Here is a 19,644-nt window from a genome sequence, read left to right on the forward strand (position 1 = left end):
CTGTTATTTGCTCAGAGCTGTAGAAAGAATTTACTGCCTAAGTATCTGCTGAACCGCATGTTTTCTTGCTGTCTTGTTGTTGTTGCTTCACGCTACTAAAAATGATACATAGGGAGAAATGGAAGGCACAAGGGTGAGCACTGAACCAGACTTCAGTGCCTGCTAATAATTTGGAATGTCATGATTTTTGATGTTTTTAGCCTGAGCTGAGACCTGAGTTTCGGAAAAGCTTTCTGTACCAAAGCCACAAACTGTTAGATGAGGAATAATTAGCCACTGAATAGTCACTTTATATTTGTCATTATGCTTAATGAAAGGAAGGAATGCAACTTTCTGGGAACTCATTTTCTTATATGACTACAGAGATTCAGGAGTCATTTGATGCCCGTTTCCTTCGTGATGGGAGGGAATGCTTGCTTTCAGCTGGTTAAGTGCTATCCATTTATTCTGCTTGTATGCCAATCACCGAAGGATTTTTGCTACAAGTGTACACTGCATTTTGCACCTTCTATCATCATGTTATTTAATGCATGTTCCCAACACAAGGAAACGATGCTGAACGTGATGACCAGCTTATCACATCAGTATCATTCATATCCATGTCACCAGTGATAATAAAAATCTAGACTTCCTGACAACTCTGTGCTATCTCAGGAAAATGGGGAATGAGGAGCGGGAGCCTAGTACACAGAGCATTTAAGAAGCGCAGTATCATTATGATTATCTGAAATGGTTATAGTGAGTGTAAATGTGCTTTTTGATGCAATGCAGGTGGAAAGGCAGGAGTCTGTAGCTAGAGCTATGTAAACCCAATAGAATATTTTGTCAAGAGTGGTGATTATTTCTACAGAAGTTAAGGAAATATCCGGTGTAAATTAAGTACAATTGCTGGGTGAAGTTTTGGAGGTTTGCTGAAATGAGGATGAATTTACATGCTGCCAAGGTTAGGTGGCAGCTGGCTGAAGTATTATCCCATTCTGAAAGCATACACTTCTCTTTCTGGCTCTGCCAGTTCACCGTGAGATACTGCTGCTTCTGCTATTACTAACGATACATGAATTCGTCAGAAACCATCAGGTGGAATCCAGGGCTCATCCTTAGCTGACCAACCCAACAAGCAGGTCAGAACTGTGTTCTTACAATACTGTCCTAAAAATCCTATTTGTCTGCATAATGGCAAAGTTGCAGTAGCGCAAATGGAATCTGTCCTAGCAGCCAATATTCAGTGGTTTAATATACTTCCCTGCAAGATGTGAGTTACGTGATTAAATTCCTAAATTCTTTAAAGAGAGCTGTAGAGCTGGAATGACACTTCTGGTTCTTTTTCTCTTCCATTTTTGATGGTACAGAGTGCTGGCACCATAAGTAGAAGTGCCCCGTATCTCTCTTTTCCCTGAATTGCTTATGGACTGAAAGTAAAGGGCTTCTTTTATGGTATAGGAAATGTGATTTCAAAAAGATTCAGAACTCTAATGGAAAAAAAGGCTCTTTGAACAAAATGAGTTGTAGCTATAATGACATTTTTAAAAGAAATCGCTTTTTTTGGTGTGTTATAGGCCTACCTTAAGCATGCTGATTGGATCGAGAAACTGAAAAGAAACACCTGGAGTGAAACAAAAATGTGGCGTTTTCAGATTGCCTTGTTGCCCAGACCACAGTGTTTCTGGGCACGATAAGCACCATTGGAAACTTCTGAACAGGCTGCGGAAGCAATTACTTTTCAGTTGCACTGGGTAGTGTTGGGTACTGATTTTCTGTCATATATGCAACTATAGCATTTAGACAATCTGGATTTTTAGCTATGAAGGATCTAAAACAACCCTCTCTCCCTCCTTCTCCCTGTCTTTTTCTGGTTTTCTGTCTTCCTGCCCTTCTTTGCCTTTATCTTCCTTTCTCCTTTGCTCCCTTTCTCTTTCTTACTTTCTTCTGTCTCCATCCATGTCTTTTCCTTAATAAACCAAACTGCCTATTCTTTCAGCTAAAGTTGGAATTGTGGTATTTCTGAAATATTATTTGGAGGGACTGTTGCCATTCACACTGCAGCAAGCTAAGAAACACAGTACTAACTCTAATATTACTTTACCATACTGTTTCTTCTGCAAGTTGCTCTCAAATTCCTTTGCAAATTCTAGTTATTATTGCTACTACTGTTGTGTTGATTAATAGACATAAACATAGACTTGTATGCCCAAACAGAGTGGCGGTGAAACATTATAGGAGTGTTGCCATAGGGCACTCTTTTCAGCCCTCGAGGGATGTTATTTAAAATCAGGGCTTGTCATACATTATGTTAGGCCATATGCTCTGACTGCTCTGTGGATATTGTTCAGCACTGGTGCATAGCCTCCAGTGTCAGATGTAAAATGAAACTCCAGTTTGAAATCTATACCTGTCATGTTCTCATGTTTTTGGGTCCCTGAGCACTTCAGGTGATTCCAGAGACACCTGTTTGCTAGAAATCCTTAAGAAGAGTTTCAGACTCTGAAAGTGCTATATAGGCTTATGATTTATGGATGTGTCTGACTCTTGTCTTCATTAGGAGTTTTTAAGTACTTGAAGTAAACATGCTGTAAATTTGGAAGTGTTTGTGGACACTGAGGTGTATTTTCTTAAGAAGGAGACGATTCTGAAGTGTTAATACTATCCTCTTGTAATAATCAGTGGCTTGTATTGGTTTGGCTTGTCTCATCCCAGAACAAGATTAAAGGAAAATACGGGTAAATGTAGTTTCACGCTAGCTTAAAAGCCATCCAGATTTCTCACAGCTTTTCTGACTGTCTTCCTGAAGTAGATTTCTCCAGTCTGAGGGTTTTACTAAAATTCAATACTTTTCAAAGACTCTTGACACAATGTCAGGCAGCCATGAATCAAGGAGAGAGTTAAGAAAAACCTACGGGATTTTTCCTCTCCTAGAGACCAAAATACCATAGGTATTACTACAGGACTCGCTACCAATTTCTTCCCATTGGTAAAAGATTTTCCACTGGGTTGATTTACTGGCGTTTGGGCAGCTTTGGATGAGCTATCCAGATCTAAAAGCTACATAACAGGTTTAGTCTTAAAGCACATCACAAATGCTGTTACTGAAACAGGCCATGCAGTATTTTTCTGAAGTGAAAAGGGTCTCTCCCTTTGCACTCAACAAGGCATATGACAAACCTGGTGCTAAAGCTTTAACTGGGCGCAAGATGTAAACAAAAATGGTTTTTATTTTACATTTGATAGTATCAGACACCTTGCAGCTCTCTGCCCCTCTTCTTTCAGGAAGAATTGTTTTCTTAAATCTTCATGTTTTAAGCCAATATTACATAAAGAATTTTTGCAATTACTGTATTTTTCTTTTTTCTGAAGAATATTAAAAACTTCTTTTTCTGGAGGTGGAATTATACCCTTATCAACACTTCATAAAGCATTGGTGAAGCTATTGTACCCAAAACTGCCATCCCTACACATAGATCCAGTTTTATCTTATCACTTTTTCCAGCTTTCTTGAATACTTGGATCTGCTAGTTCTTTGAAATTTATGAAATTAGATAATCCAAAGGTTGCGGTGAGAGGAAAAAAACCTCAACGAATCATTAATTACCTCTAGAAAACTCATTGCACTTCCCTGTCCTCCCCTGCTCTTTGTCTCTTAGCTCTTAGAAGTGTCACTAGACAGCAACATCACCAGTGAGTATGTAGCCCAAAAGAGTGGATCTGCAGAGCAAATCACCTGGTGCTATGGACCAAACATCCTCACTAAACACATTAGTGAGGGCAGTCAACTAACTTTCTTCAAAAGCACACTCCTAGCCCAAACTAACATGTTAGTCTGGATTCACCTTTAAAGACTTTGATTGTTGGATACCATTAAGGGCTCAAGTGGAAGGATTCCTGGACTTATAAATTACTTTCATAGTTTGAAAGGAGTTTTTTGGGTTGAGCCTTTGAGCCCCTTTACCATTCTCTTCATTCCAATCAGAGTGTCAAAAGGAAAATTAACAGATATCCAGAGCAGTGTGGTTCTCATAATTAGGTCTCATTCAAACTTGACCATTGTAGGTACAGACTTACTTTAGTTTGAATAAAAATAAACATTCTGAGACATTATCATTGTCAGATGTACGATGCCTTCTCAGAAAACCTCTTTCTAGCTTCAGGAAATACCTTGAGGACCCACAATCATCTTTCTCCTCACTAGGGATATGTACATGCGCACACAAGCGCAAGCAGACACACACATCTTACATAATAATTGTGTTGAAGAGTACATTGAGACAACATCAGTGCAAAAGTCTCCTGTGATTATGAATGATTTTGAGGAAATAATGTGATGCCAGTGATTGTTCTTGAGGATATTAATTCATTGGACAGATCTCTGTTACTTTTCATAAATTTGAAGAAAAGTAGGTAGATGGGAGAAGCCCAGATGGTTTGAAGAACTGCGTAATTCAGACTCCACTTCCAGTTTTCCCAGCTTATGCTTATTCTTACTTCACATAAACTAAATCCAAAGCCCAGGGAAAAGAAAGAAAATCTTGACTTTTATTACTGAAATCTAGGTGACTGATTAATCCTGCCCAAAGATTGGGGGAAGTAACAAGCAACAGGCAAATTAGATATCCTTCTACTACATGCTTCAGTGAATTCTGTGCAAACAAATAACTGGGTACTAGATGAAATAAAGATGTAATTTCAGTCATGAACTGGATAAGGTTCTGTGGATAGAACAGTAGAAAGATTTGTGAAAGAAATTATATAATGTTTATATATGATAGCCACATAAAAGTACATTAAAAATAAAAAGTATTAATAGCTTTGCTTTGCACATGAATGAAAAAGAACAGCAAGTCGTAAGGAACTCCTCATATTGCCAGTGGTTTAGGGAAGAAAATGAAAGCCCATCTAAAAAATAAGAAAACTTCTGTTTGACATTATTGTCTTAGGTACAACAGGATGTGAGGCAATCACTGTCTTGTAAAGTGCATTGGTAAACAAATTGTGATTAATTGGACAGTCTTTGACAGTATCAGTCTTAATTGCCTGCCTTTAATTTGAGGTTTCCAAAGATTCAGAACTCTAGAAAATCAAATCTCCTTAAGTTCCAGTGGGCTGTCAATTAAATTTGACTGATTACACTCACCGTTATCCTATAAAGATAATCCACAATTAATTGCTGTACTGTGCAAATTGCAGCAGGACAAGAATAGTTTACAGGCTTAGGGAAATGTATGGTAATGTGCACCCATGCTCTCCAGACACCTGAATCTCAATTTTAATATTCCCAATGTCCTTTCAATGTCAGACTTAGTGATTTTTATGGGACTCATTATAGTGCATTTCTGCTGCAATTGGAAGATTCTTTAGCATGGTTCATGGCCCATACCTGCCAGATGAATCACTATTACATATACATGAGAACAAAAAGAAATGCAGGCTGGCAAATTCAGTATTCCAGATTTGCTTTGGGAATGTTTTCTTTGGGATTCTGAGGGCTCAGGGAAAGAACTTTCTCCGGAGGGCTTTCTCGACTCTGTCTGTATGCGAGCTTGGCCATTAAAACGTCCTTTATTTAGAATAAAATTGTGTAGCACCTCATTGTATGAATAGAATTTATAGGAAGATTTAAATGAGATAACCCTGTCATTTTTTCATAGAAATGAATGCTGACATTGAAAAAAATAGCTGGAGCGGTGAACGTTCAGCAGGTGTAAGTGACAAGCTGCAGTAGTAGTGTTAGACAAAGATCCATTGGAGGTAGCTACACATTCTAAAGAAATGGGTCAGACAATGCTTCTTTTTTAAAAAAATCATTGAGAAACACGAAAAAGCTGGGAGAGGGAGGATCGTTAAAAAATAAGATCAAAATTGTGGTGATTCTGTTTTGCAAAATAAAAAGACAAAGTTTATGTTGAGGAAACTTTAGTCATACTTCTGCATTATTGTGAGTGAAGATGAATACAATATAAAAATTGTAATCAAACTTATTTTGACTTATTAGTGTGTTTATGTAATACAGCTATTGTCAGTGATGCTTTCTACACAATCAAATAAATTTATGTTCCTAATAGCCAAATGAAAAAGATGTCAAAGGTAATTAAGAAATTACTAAGCTATGTCACTAGTTATGTAGCAATTACCGTAACTGCAAAGGAATAATACCTTACTTACCTATAAGTGTATTTACAGTATCTCAAATCCATCTTTACAGTCAATGAATTCTATCATGGTATTTTGCTTTCCCTTTCTATTTCTTTTTTGCTAACTCGTAACATTTTTCTGAGTCAGTATTTCACTTAATTCATGGAAGAATTTAACTGTATTTAATGAGCTGCATGATAAATCTAGACACCATTTACTTCAGGCAATCTTGGAACCAGACTGCCTTCTAAAAGAGCAGAACATACATTCCTTTATGTAAAAAAAGTAAGACACAGCTATGGTCTTCATCTTAAAAGAGAAGCTGATTTGATAAAGAATGTGAGAACGTTCTCTTCAGGGTAGAGGATAATCTGTTTTCGGGGTAATCAAAAGGAGTGATATGTCATGGAAGAGGTTGCCTTTTCTACTTCTCTTTAAAAAAAAAAGAAAAAGAAAAAAAGGAAAGAGAAGTAAACTTTCCATTTCAAATTTACATAATTTTACAGATTCTCGTATTAAAGCCAATGTCTCTCATAATCTTTCTGGAGCATAAGGGGCTTAAATGCTGTAGACAATATTGATGGCTGACAGGCAAAAGTTATATCAAAGCCATACTCTGCTTCTCATTTGGTGGTTAAGGTGCTGAGAGAGATTTTTTGGCAATACTGATCTAAGAGCGGGCCTTCAGATGAAAGCATGAGTTACTGTACTGTTACTGAGATGTATATGCTTTACTAAAACCTTAAACAATCACAGAATCACTACTGTTGGAAAAGACCTGTAAGATCAAGTCCAACATCAACCAACACCACCATGCCCACTAAACCATGTCCCGCAATGTCACGTCCACACGTTTCTTGAACACCTCCAGTGAGGGTGACTCCACCACCTCCCTGGGCAGCTTATTCCAGTGATTCTAAAAATAGCTGTTGCTCAAGGAAAAAGAAAGTATCAGTATGCTTTTGAGGAACTTACAGAAAAATGGGAGGCATGTTACAACACAAAAAGAGAATGACCTTTCCAGGTATGGTAGGAGAGAGGACATAGTTCATTCTAGTACCATTAGAATGTGCAAGTCTTTAAAGTCATTTAAGTGTGAATGAAAATACAAACTTGAGGAGCTGAAAGATATTTCCATAGGACAAAAGGTGTTTAGATTGATTTGAAACAGACCTTAAATTGTACTTAAATCCACATGGAAATAAAGGCCACCTTGAAAAATAGCCTAAATATGAATTAAGGTTTGGTTTTCAAATCATATTTTGTAAACTTCTTGTTCCAAAGATTGAAGGATATGCATACAAAATAGAAATGCAACACAGACCTGTCAACTCAATATTTGTAAAATGACGATATTACAAGGACTGTCCTGAGATGGTACTCAGCCAATAAAGGATTCCTGAGATCCAGTCAAGGTCCTGGAAGAGGTGCATTTTTCATCTGACGTGCATCAGGGGCTTGGCTGGTTGCCAATATTCAAGAATCCTTTATGGTTTATAGTTAACAGGAAGAACATAAATTCCTCTGATCTCTTTGTTGGCCTTTGTCTAACATGGCATTTGTTCCCATTAAAGATCCATTATTGTCTCAGCCTTTTCCTTTTGTTATACTGTCAAGGTCCCTCTACAGCAAACAGCTACAGCAAAACTAAGGAGGATAAATTTTTCAGCCTAGACCTCTTCACAAATAACTCTGGGTATGTCTTCCAAGCACATTAGTATCCACAGACAGCAAAAAGTACCAAAACCTCTCTCATGGGCACATACAAAATTCTGTGTTTCTCTCCAAACTTCATTCTAACAGAGATGTTCTGATCTTTGGGGCTTTTATGTCAGAAGTCTGAACCTGATCTTATGGAAGGAAAAAGTACCTGGGACTTGAGACCTGACCAGATATAGCTTCCATTCAAGTTTTTTTAATGAGAAAATTGGGCAGGACATTTGTTTTTTCTACTTTGTTCTCACTGGCAGCAAATTAAATGGCTTCTCAATAATACCATTCTCACCTCTTGGAGCCCTGGAACAACATTGCCAGTGAGAAAATGGTAAAACTTTACATCAGTTGAATGCATGCTTGGAAATAATGTTGTAGGGTAGCTTGTCTTGTTTTAAAATACTATGTTTAAGTTATATTGTCCATATGTGTGTTATTATGTATGAGTTTGTATATAAATGTATGTATACATTTGATTCCAAATTTAAAAAACATCATGAAGAAAATGTCTTAGTAGAGATTTGTGGACATAATAGGGTGGAATTTGGGAGGTGGATGTATTCGTTAGCATTTTAATTTCACTCGTCATCAAGATTAATAATACATAAGATAGATTTGTTTTGGACAGATACGTATGGTTTTTCATCTCAAAACTCTGAGCTCAGTTGCTTAAAGGAATTTGAGTATGGGCCTAGCCATGAGACACTTCCCCGTCACTGAACAAAGATGGATCAGGGAAAGCACTACCAAGATTTTTTTTTCTTTCATAAAGTGATTATATTTCCAGATAGCTATAGCTGAAAGTACTAACAACTTCAGTGAAGTTCCAAACTGTTTAGAGTCAGACTGGGTACTTTTGGAAAACAAATGTAAATTAACTTTGGTAAACACAGAGAAATAGTGGAACTTAATTTGAATGTAAAATTAGCTTGTGTCAGCAGCGTGCCGACATGGAGGCTTGTTGATTATATGGTTTCAGTAATGAATTTAGCTAACTTTTTAAACTTCACAGGACTTGGCCCATTTATGAGCTTTCTAAGTTGAAGAAAGACAAATGTAAGGGGATTCAGCTTTCTTTAAACCATCTAAGTCCCATCTACAGGCTTTATTAACTGTGGCCCTTTGAGACGATCCTCAATACAGAATTTGAAAAACGTGTTTTCCTTGTCAAGAGAAATCTGGCCTCCTAAGAGAAGAAAATATTTGATTATGCGGTCTTTGTTGAAAGGACTTCATGTAAATATGAAAGATTTTACCTAGCTAACCATTCTTTACTGTTTAATCTCTTTTTTTAATAAGGTAGTTACTAATAACAGATTTAGGCTTTTCTTTGTCATTTCCCAAAGCTTTGGTAATGATGACATGTCACTGAAGCAGGGCTAATTTGGGTGCTTTTTTTGCCTCCCTTCAGGCTATATTTTTACTAATTTTATAGGAATACCAGTGAATACTTAACTGAAATATTGTCTTTGCTAAGCAGACAGAAGGAGATCTCTGTGGGTATCTGAAGAGTCTACTTTTGGTGATCTCAGTATGCTGCTGAAAGCTACAAGAAAGACATCACTTCGTGAATTTAATCCCTCAATCAGTTCAGTATTTTAATTTTCAGAGCAGTCACATATCTTCATCCTTCTTTTCTTTGTAGAGCATTGAAAACCACACCTAATACGAAAACTGACATTGAAGTTTGGAAATAGAAGATTAATAGGTCACCAAATACACAATAATGGATGATTCTTTAAAAAATTTTACTCTAGAAAGGGATATTATGTATTTCCAATGCAAAGAACTGAGGTTCTGATTTTGCACCAGTGTTCTGAATGAATTTTTTTTTGCTAAAGCTGAGCTTTTAAAAGTTAAACGGTTAGTGATACAATGTAGCCTACAGTGATGGATTTTTTCAGTCATGGTTAATTAACAACATTATAAAATTAATGTACTGCTTTGCTTTTCATGCCATACAGAGGTTAGATTCACTCCTTTCCTAACACGTAAGCCTATTGATCTTACAATATTTTGTAAGACTAGCATCTTTAAACTGATTAACAGACTAACTAGTGACAGACTGCAGTGTCTAGTGTCTTTGGTAGAAGCAGATCTTGAAACACAGTGGAAGTCACAAGTGGAATATTCGTAATCTTTTACAACACAACTCTGTAAGAACTTTCCAAATAAATGAATTTATATACTTATCTAGTTCATAATCCACTTGCTAGAGCTTAAATGCAAGAGTTTATCTCAGATTTGTAAAAAATAGCGATACCTTTCATGCAGGATTCCTAGTGTTTTCAGTGCTACTTTTACATATGAAACTGGTCCCTTTAAACAGATTGGAAGCTATCAAAACAGGTAGGTTCATCAGAATTCAAGCACAGGTATGAACAGAATGACAACAGACACTTTTAGTCAAGAAGAGAGTACACTACTACTTCTGAAAACAACAGTATATATATTCATTTTAGTGTCATTTCTTGTAATTCATTATTCAGCCCATTTGGTAGCTGAGTCCAAGCCTCCGTTACTCCAAACTCACTAAATGTTCCTCTATTCAACATAGGAAACAATATGTCCAGTGGGAGATTTAGCTAACCAAAAGTCTGAATTTTCTTGAAGAAACCTTTCACTGATGATTTTAAAGGAACTGACTGTTTTTCTTATTGTTGGTATGGTTGTTCAGCTTAATTATGCATTTAGGAGATTATTGTTAATTGCAACAGATTTAAGAACTGCAAAAGTACTCACTTCTGTTCAACCAACAGAATACCAATAAACAATTTGATTTTTAGAATAAAACTATCTCAATATGGAAAATAATTCATGATACCAGGAAAGTCTAGGTCAGAAAAATTCAGATTTATCCTGTTTAGTGTCTCCCTGATGAACCTGAAGCTAGTCTTTGTAGGTTTACTCGTTATGGAGTTAGAGGACAGCGAAGTGGAAAGCACCTGAATGACTGATAGCAGATCAAATTCAAGAACCTGTCTACTACTTTTTTTTTTTTTTTTTTACTGATACACCATTTGACATCATTCAGTGTTAAAATTCACATGCTTGAACTGAAGTTCAGGAAACTGTTTTCAAGTACAAGTACTTTTGGGACATAGGGACGTAGGCATTATAATCATCTATAAACACCTTCAAGGTAACATTCAAAACGAGAGAATCTTCTTTTCTGTAACAATCAAAATTGAAATAATCTTCTTTTTCCAGAAACCAGTATGACAAGGATGATTTGAAAAAGAAGAGAGTAGCAAAAAGCTAAAAGTCAGAAACTGACACAATCCCAAGAGTTTGTGATTTGTCACCGAGAGCATTCAAATACAGATTAGAAAATATACAAACTTTTACATCTGTTACTTTTGATTGTCTGTGTTTACTGTAACTATTCTAAGCTTGAAATGCACCGGTAGTAGGTGTAAATCCATATCATATGAAGTCTTGAAACAATAATGTGGCCAGATTTGGAAAGCACACTTCAAAACAGGCAGTGGAGTGTCTTTGGGAGCACAAGAAGCATAAAAGGCTAATAAATGACCTGTGAAGGAGGATTGATAGAGGAATGAAAGAATAAGAAGAGACAGGAAGGCTGAGGAGAACAACATTCTCTATATTTATCTTGTTCATTTGATTCACTAGCTCATTATTTAAATGTGTTTGGTATGTTCACTATGCCTTTTCATAACAGCTGTAGCAGGTAGGATGAGAAGTGATAGTCTTATTGTGTAATAAAAGACATTGATGTTTCAAAGACATTTCTAATAGGATAGTGAGGCAATTTATTTCAGCATTTGAGAAACTGGATATTTTCTGGAAGACTTTAAAGTAAGGTTAAGCAAATATTGTTCAAATTACTTAAACGGATTTGTGAAGTGGGGCAGGGATGAAAAAGATGGCCCCTTCAGAGCTCTTCTAACCCTATTTTTATAGTATTTCATGTTATATCCATCCTTATAATTTGCCTTCCTAGCAATAGCACTGGAAGGTGAATGAATTTAGAATAAACATATATTCATGCTCACAGAGAACATGTTTATATGGACTTAAGGCTTTGAGATCTTTAAGATTTGCACATTCTGAATATCAGTGTCGCATTTGAAAGTATAAAAGTCTTATCTATAAATGTAATTAAAATTCAACAGAAATCCATAAATGACCTGCAATCATTAGTACTTCTTGACAGTAAGATCATAAATCATTTGTGAAACCTTATTGGAAACCCAGAGAAAATAGCTTTTCCCTTTGACATACTCTAGGACATGACCTTCAATGTTTCTGTCCTATAGGAAGTTAGTAGTCACTTGTAAGAGCTTTTAAAGCTAACACTACTTGAGCGTTCTCAAGAATGTGATAAACTGTTCCTATTTCTCAAACCTTTGCACAGCAATTACAGTATTAGTTGCATTGTTTGACCTGTTTCATAAGCAAAGGGAAGATGTTGCTCATGGCAAACCTCCTTTCTTTGACAAGAACAAAACCACAATGTTCCTTTACTCTATGGACTCTGAAGCTGTTTCACATTTTCTGTTGATAGTCTCGTGTCTTTTCTCCTTTCATTTGCTTTTGCCACTTGACATACTAGTAAGGCTTAGGTTAAAATGCATTGTAGCAGGGGCAGGGGACAGTATGTTGTCTGACACTAGGGACAGAAATAAGAACTTTGATCAAAAGGCATATATGTCTTAACAGTTTGAGATGACGAGCCAGCTTCAAGGTGGGAGGTTGTCGAGTGTCCCATCAAGTATACTATGTGTGACACACTGAGTCATCCTACAGATGAGTAATTTGGAGAATAGAAAAAGGATGGGGATTACCTAAGGAAGTCAGGGTGCCTGTGGCACATGGGTGATTGAACCATTGAGTATTTGTAGTAGGAATCTGAATTCCAAAAATGCAGAGCCGCTTCTGTAGTGTGTTGGAGGTCCCTTAGCAATAAGATTCAGAGGTGCTTAGCATATTTAAGCATGAATATGTTAAATCATTAATGTAAAATTTAAGCTTAAAAATTTTTGAAGTCACCTAGCAATTACTTTGTTATGCTGGCTTTACTCAGAATTGATCAAGTTAAACTAGCGTGCCAAATGCATTTTTTCTCAGGAGCAGATTGGATCAGTTCTCCAGTGCTGTGCAATGATTTCTGCATTAGCACTCCTTCTTGTCATAGCAGCACTTCAGCAATTCAGCAAGGTGGGCTTATATGCCTTTTTATGAGGGATGCTTTTTATATTTCCTCTCTCTGCTGTGCCTAATATGTAAACATGAGGGACAAAAGAGTGGTCAGTGTTTCCATAATGGCATGGCCCCCAGTGGGCTCATGCATATTCCCTTATTATTAAATGGTTCACATGCCTTTAAACCCATCACTTACTGGAGCACAAATCAGTCAAGATTTGCATTTTGCTTGCTATTCAAGTTTTGAAACTCAGGAGCTCCCTGCCTAATGACAAGAATATTTATCCAGGTTAATTGATAAAATCTCCTCAACATAAAGTGCTCTAGGAAACAATTTCAGAACATTTACATGTTGTATTAACATCTCATTATTTTATTCAACACCCCCAGAGCAAGTGGGGATGTAAGATGAATGGAATGTGTTTTCTAATGGCATTTTCTCTAGAAAAAGCTCATCTACTTTTCTTCTAACATACCTATCTGTATGTTGTCTTTTGCTTAAGACCCAAGCATCCTTAAAGATCTAAGCATACAGCTATTTCAATATTAACCTTCAAAATACGAATTCAAACAAAGCAGTTGCTAGATTTTGAATACTGAATGCTTTCAGTTGATTGCTGTATTTTAGAGTGAGTTTGAACAGCAAATTAAAAAAAAAATCAGCAAATTTTCTGTAGGTCATAAGCAATATGTAGACAGCATTAGAGTCCAAATTTGTTAGATAAATTATTCATTACAGGCGGGTACCCCAAGATTTTTCGCCACCCTTGGCTTGCTCCTTTGCCTGAGGACAGTTTTCTATTAATTTCTGTCATGATAAATGTGTTCTTAAAGCAGGGAAACAAAGAAATGAAATAGAGGGTTGGAATTTGTTGTGGAATAAGTCACTCATTGTAAAAACTCTAGTATCTCAGGTTCGATTGTTGTATTTTGCACTGTTTCTTCCTGTTGTCCATAAAGCATTTATGCAGGTGATTTTTTTCTATATTGTTAAGTGTTTCAAGCTCAGTCATTTCAAATCATCTCAGTATTAATTTTGTTGGCAGCAGACTGAAAGCAAAACCTTGTACTTTTCTGCTCAAGTGGGAGATGGAAGACTAATTGATGTAACCGTAAATGGGAATGAAGCTAAATACTTGTCTTCCACTACTGAATTGAATGAAATTAGGACAGAGTAGGCTGTTTGTCAATAGGAAGTTATGCTGAAAAGCAATTAGAACAAGTCCTTCATTTTAAATGGGAATGCAGCATCTCCTTTTTAGGCTCTGGACAAGTCTCTGAGAAAGTTAGTAGGATGTGTTTGTTCAAGTGTTTCTATAATGTAATGATATTTATTAAATAGTTGAAATTTAATAAACTTGAATCTTTGTCTTTAAAGCAGGTATTTTAAATGGTTAATCCTCAATCAATAGATAAAAAAATTTAATTTCACTCTTTCAGGCATAAAAACGCTGTCTTCTTTTTTCTAGGTTTTCTTAAAAGATGAGGAAGTGGCTTTCTATTTAGTTCTGTCTTATTCTGCTTCCTACACTAACATAATTCCCTTTTGTAGCCTCTTCAATTTCTTATATTCCTTCCCCACTTTCCTACTCCAAACAAAAGAAAAAAATGACTTCCCACTTCTGTGTGGCAAACACCAACAGAAGGAAAAAAGTCTTACTTATCTATTATGGAGATCTAATTTTCACTAATGTTTTTTGGAATATTTTGCTTAGCTTGTCTTTCGAGTCATGCCCACAACCACTCACTTTCCTGATATTTTAATGTCAGCCAAATGTTACTGACAGCTATGGGGTTAAAAGCTCCTGAGGAGGAGGTTGCTGTGTTGATGGGAGCTTACCAGGAAAACCCAGCTGTTCTAAACAGTGGTTTTGGTATCTTTATTAGTTTTATCTAATGTGTCAATACTGAGCACTTGAGAATGATTTTAATGAAAATGGAATTCTAATCACAACAGGGATTTACTGACCTACCTGTCTCTTTCTGCTGAAGTTCAATATTTAGACATCACATTATTACATTCATAATTTCCTGTTTAAGTCCTATTTTATGCTCTGACAACCAAATCCTTCTGAATTCTCAGGTTTGCACCCAGGCATCAATACAGCCACCCAGCCCTGACAGTACAAAGCTGCTCAAAGCATTGTTATTACAGAAATCCTGTAGGACAACAGTAGCAGATCCTGATTCTGGAGGACTTCTCAGAACACAGTAGCTCTCCCTTTGCTCTCTTTTTCTGTGTAGCTGAAAACAAACTATCATACTTTCATTCCTCAGTGTTTTCCCAAGACCAGTTGGTGTAAGTCTTGAGTACTTCTTAAGCAAGAGGTCGTGACCTTTAATAGTCCACAGTGGATTTTTTATTGCCCTGTATTTAAATTCTTTTTCATTGCAAGTTCATTTCTACTGCCGAAAACATGAAGTAGCAAGAAGTTCCTTAAATCAGCCATGACTCTTATAGGTACTTTGGTTTTGAACCCGGCTACTGTCTGTTTCATCTGATGCTTCCTAATTTTTGTATTAGGAGGGAAAATGAGTATTCATGTTCTGTTCATCTTCTCCATTCTAATTATTATTCAATTATCATACCTATGTATCTCTTTAATCATGTATTATCTTTCATACATGTGCCGCTCTATACTTTTTCCTCTCCTTCCTAATTTTCACAGAATCACGGAATGACAGGGGTTCGAAGGGACCTCTGGAGATCATCTAGTCCAACCCCCCCACCAGAGCAGGTTCACCTAGAGCACATTGCACAGGAATACGTCCAGGTGAGTTTTGAGTATCTCCAGAGAAGGAGACTCCACAATCTCTCTGGGCAGCCTGTTCCAGTGCTCTGCCACCCTCAAAGGAAAGATGTTCCTTCTCAGGTTTAGATGGAACTTCCTATGACCCAGTTTGTACCCGTTACCTCTTGTCCTGTCACTGGGCACCACTGAAAAAAGACTGGCCCAGTCCTCCTGGCACCCACCCCTTCGGTATTTATAAGCATTGATAAGATCCCCCCTCAGTCTTCTCTTCTCCAGACTAAGAAGACCCAAGTCCCTCAGCCTTTCCTCATAAGAAAGATGTTCCAGTCCTCTAATCATCTTCATAGCCCTTTGCTGTACCCTCTCCAGCAGCTCCCTGTCCTTCTTGAACCGGGGAGCCCAGAACCGGACACAGCACTCCAGATGTGGCCTCACCAGGGCAGAGTAGAGGGGGAGGATAACCTCCCTCGACCTGCTGGTCACACTTTTCTTGATGCACCCCAGGATGCCGTTGGCCTTCTTGGCCCCAAGGGCACATTGCTGGCTCATGGCCGTCCTGTTGTCCCCCGGGGACTCCCAGGTCCCTTTCCACAGAGCTGCTCTCCAGCAGCTCAGCCCCTGACCCGTGCTGATGCCTGGGGTTACTCCTCCCCAGGTGCAGTACCCTACACTTGCCTTTGTTGAACTTCATAAGGTTCCACTCTGCCCAACTCTCCAGCCTGTCCAGGTCACGCTGAATGGCAGCGCAGCCTTTGCTGTGTCTGCCACTCCTCCCAGTTTAGTGTCATCAGCAAACTTGCTGAGGGCACACTCTATCCCTTCATCCAGGTCATTGATGAATATATTGAACAGGACTGGACCCAGTACGGACCCCTGGGGAACACCGCTTGTTACAGACCTCCAACTAGACTCTGTGCCACTAATCACAACCCTCTGAGCTCTATCTATCAGCCAGTTTTCAATCCACCCCACTGTCCGTTCATCTAACCCACACTTCCTAAGCTTGCCTTTGAGGATAATGTGGGAGATGGTGTCGAAAGCCTTGCTGAAGTCAAGGTAGACAACATCTACCACCCTCCCCTCATCTATCCATCCAGTTGTGCCATCATAGAAGGCTATCAGATTGGTCAGACATGACTTCCCCTTGGTGAATCCATGTTGACTACTTCTGATAACCTTATTTTCCTTCACATGCTTTGAGATGATGCCCAGAATGAGCTGTTTCATCATCTTTGCAGGTGACGCTGACTGGTCTGTAGTTTCCTGGGTCTTCCTTCTTGACCTTTTTGAAGACTGGAGTGATGTTGGCTTTCCTCCAGTCCTCAGGCACCTTGCCTGTTCTCCAGGCCCTTTCAAAGATGATGGAGAGTGGCCGAGCAATGACTTCTGCCAGCTCTCTCAGCACTCACGGGTGCATCCCATCAGGACCCATGGACTTGTGGATGTCCAGTTTACTTAATTGGTCTCTAACTTGATTCTCCTCAACCAAGGGAAAGTCTTTCTTCTTCCAGACTTTCTCTGTTACCTCCAAAGTCTGGGACTCTGGGGGCTGGCTGGAGCAGTAAAGACTGAAGCAAAGAAGGCATTCAGAAACTCCGCCTTCTCTGCATCATCTGTCACCACGGCACCTATCTCATTCAACAGAAGGCCCACAGTTTCTCTTGTTTTCCTTTTGCCTCCAATGTACTTGAAGAAACCCTTCCTGTTGACCTTGACATCCCCTGCCAGGTTTAATTCCAAGGCGGCCTTGGCTTTCCTCATTTCATCCCTGCATACTCTGACAGCATTCTTGTAATCTTCCCAAGTGGTCAGTCCCTTCTTCCACATACTGTAAACTTCCTTCTTCCACTTGAGCTTTTCCAGAAGCTCCTTGCTCAACCATGCAGGTCTCCTGCTTCCCTTGCCTGATTTCTTGTTCTTAGGGATACACTGATCCTGAGCTTGGAGGAAGTGGGACTTGAATATCACCCAGCTCTCTTGAGCCCCCCTACCCTCTAGAGCCCTAACCCTTGGGATTTCTCCAAGCAGCTCCTTGAGGAGATCAAAGTTAGCCCCCCGGGAGTCCAACGTTGCAATCCTATTTGTTGTTTTGTGCATGCTGCACATGATCCTAAACTCTTATCTTCTCATGATCGCTACAGCCAAGGCTGCCCCTAACCTTAATGTCGTCCACCAGTCCCTCTTTGTTTGTCAGTACTAGGTCCAGCAGTACACCTCTTCTTGTTGGCTCCTCTGCCACCTGAGTCAAAAAGTTACCTTCAATGCACTGGAGGAACCTCCTGGACAGTACATGCCTGGCTGTGTAGCCTTCCCAGCAGGTATCAGGGTGATTGAAGTTCCCCATGAGAACCAAGGCCTGTGATTGTGAGGTGACTCTCAGCTGTCTGTAGAAGGCCTTATCAGCTTCCCCATCCTGATCAGGTGGCCTGTAATAAACACCCACAACAGTGTCTCCCATATTAGCCTGCCCCTTAATCCCTACCCACAAGCTCTCAACTACTCTTCATCCACCCCCAAGGAGAACTCGATACATTCCAGTTGCTCTCTCACTTAAAGAGCAGCTCCACCACCTCGCCTTGCTGGCCTATCTTTCCTAAAAAGAACATAGCCATCCATGACAGCATTCCAGTCGTGTGAGCTATCCCACCATGTCTCAGTAATTGCAATGAGATCATGGCCCTGCGACCGCACACAGCTCTCTAATTCTTCCTGTTTATTCCCCATGCTGCGTGCATTGGTGTATAAGCATTTCAGGGAGGGAGCTGTGCATGTAATTTTTGCCCTTGAGGGGTGGTAGGCCTTCTGGTTCTCAAAAATACTAGCATGCTGCCCCACAAGTGCTGAGCTCCTACACCCAAGTGCCTCTCTAGCAAGCCCTGTTACCTCCCTGTCCCTCTTCAAATCTAGTTTAAAGCTCTCTCAATGAGCCCTGCTAACTCTTGTCCTAGAACCCTCCTCCCCCTGTGAGATAGGCTTTTCCCATCTGTTACCAGCAGGCCTGGTGTCTGGTAAATCAAGCCATGGTCAAAGAAGCTGAAGTCCTGCTGGTAGCACCAGGCTTGGAGCCAGGCATTGATCTGTTGGCTCTACCTGTTTACCCCCTCATCATTCCCCACAACTATAGGGATAGAAGAGAACATGACTTGTGCTCCCGATCCCTTGCCCAGTTGTCCCAAGGCCCTGAAATCTCTCTTCATTGCCCTTGGACTTCTTCTCACTACTTCATCACTGCCTACCTGAGATATCAAAAGGGGATAATAATCTGAGGGCCGTACTAGCGAAAGAAGCTTCTTCTTTACATCATTAACCTGGGCCCCAGGGAGGCAGCAGACTTCCCCATGTAGTGGGTCCGGTCTATGTATTGGACCTTCCGCTCCCTTCAGAAGCGAGTCGCCTATGACAATGACCCATCTTTTATTTTTTTACTGAGGTGGTTTTGATGCAGGCGGTGGTCTGACTAGACCTCGACAACACCTCCAAGCTGAGAGAACTATCATCCTCGCGGTTGTCTGGTTCCCCTTGCAGAGCACTGTACCTGTTTTACAATGGCACCAGGGAAGGTGAGGTAGTTGCTGGGCAGATGCGCCTGTGGTGCTTGTTGCATCGGACAGGAACATCTTGCTATTGCCTCCTGTCCTCCAAGTCACCACATTCAGTTGGGTGGAGAGAGGACAGGGAGTTCTCTGTAGCATGGGCTCTGTCTGTCTGCTGGGTTTCTACCATGGGAGGCAGGGTGCGGCATGCTCTCTACTATTACCTGAGAGGGGGTTGCAGAGAGGTGGGTGTTGGCCTCTTCTCCCAAGTGACGAGTGACAGGACAAGAGGAAATGGCCACAAGTTGCGCCAGGGGAGGTTCAGGCTCAAGGTTCAAGAAATTAGGAAAAAT

Source organism: Gavia stellata, chromosome Z, assembly GCF_030936135.1.
Source record: "Gavia stellata isolate bGavSte3 chromosome Z, bGavSte3.hap2, whole genome shotgun sequence".
Classification (NCBI taxonomy): domain Eukaryota; kingdom Metazoa; phylum Chordata; class Aves; order Gaviiformes; family Gaviidae; genus Gavia; species Gavia stellata.